The sequence below is a fragment of the Sinocyclocheilus grahami genome, unplaced genomic scaffold, assembly GCF_001515645.1.
Source record: "Sinocyclocheilus grahami isolate Dianchi unplaced genomic scaffold, SAMN03320097.WGS_v1.1 scaffold46157.1, whole genome shotgun sequence".
Taxonomy (NCBI): domain Eukaryota; kingdom Metazoa; phylum Chordata; class Actinopteri; order Cypriniformes; family Cyprinidae; genus Sinocyclocheilus; species Sinocyclocheilus grahami.
The window spans coordinates 1-1,063 of NW_015525072.1; the positions used below are offsets into that span (position 1 = coordinate 1).

At 44.2% G+C, this 1,063-nt stretch overlaps 1 long non-coding RNA gene across 1 annotated transcript; it reads right to left on the reverse strand.

Annotated features, from left to right (window-relative positions):
* Window positions 1–134: 134 nt before the first annotated feature.
* Window positions 135–681, reverse strand: LOC107580816 (uncharacterized). Its single transcript, XR_001608713.1, has 2 exons — window positions 599–681; window positions 135–236 (listed from the first exon to the last, which is right to left on the reverse strand). It is a non-coding gene; the product is annotated as an uncharacterized lncRNA (long non-coding RNA).
* Between the last annotated feature and the right edge of the window lie 382 nt (window positions 682–1,063).

The following is a 1,063-nucleotide window of genomic DNA, read 5'->3' on the forward strand; positions in this document are numbered from 1 at the left end:
CTAAGTAGTACTAATCATGTAAGAGTCCTAACCAGATCTTTCTGTACCTCTTTGGCCCAGGCCGGTTTGTCACTGGGGTTGACGGAGTCTTTGTAGTGGTATAGTGTTTTTTTGTCTGCAGGTCGTGGCTCTTGTTGCTGTTGCTGCAGTGAGACCAGGTAGGCCCTTTCCTGCTGCAGCTGCCGCTGTAACCGCTCAGCCTGTCTCTGCTCCTCCAACTGCTTCCGTTTGTATTCCTAGACACACCAGAGAACCAGAATGAGATGAAAACAAAATAATACTAACAGGTTTGGACTTTTGTACTCCTAAAAATAACTGACGGCTATCAGAGGTTTAAAAGAACTTCAAACTCGACAGCTTTATAAGCTAATCCCATCGATGGCCTGATGGCCGTGGATCCTGAGTCTAATTTCCCAGAGAACTGAGCAATAACAAACAGAGCTGCCACAAATCCCAAACGCCCCTGATCAATTCACACAATCGATACTCTTTGTGAGTGCACTGATCGCGGAGGGGACAGACAGATGGCATAAGCGCAGTAGATGAAAAGAAAGGAAGTGCAAGAACTTTAAAGGTGAAAGTTGAAATGATAGTTTACCAGGAGAAGAGCTTGTTCCTGGAGAAGCTGCTGTTGAAGAATCTCCAGCTGCCTTTGTTCTTCTTCTAACTGCCGGCGGATATACTCCTAACCCCATAGCACAGTGCATCAGAACGAGAGTGAGAAAGAGAGAGAAGAAAAAGAGATGACAGGGCCTTCAAAGAGTTTAAAAATGAAAGAATGAAAGATTAATCAAGCAAATCTAAAGGTAAGAAACCTTGATAATAACTTGCTGCTCTGCATAGATCCCATGTGGCCTTGTGTGTGATGAGCTTAGTACCCAAAGGTCACTGGTTCAAACTGTGGAATGAGCTATCCATGCACTAGGGAGTCACTTAGGACCCTGATCCTAATTTCCTGAAGCAGGGCAATTAACCCCGGACTGCTCCAGGGGAATGTCGCCCCAAAGAAAAAGTATTAGAAATTGGTTTGGTTTAAAACCATCTTGTCAAAATGACAAAAAAA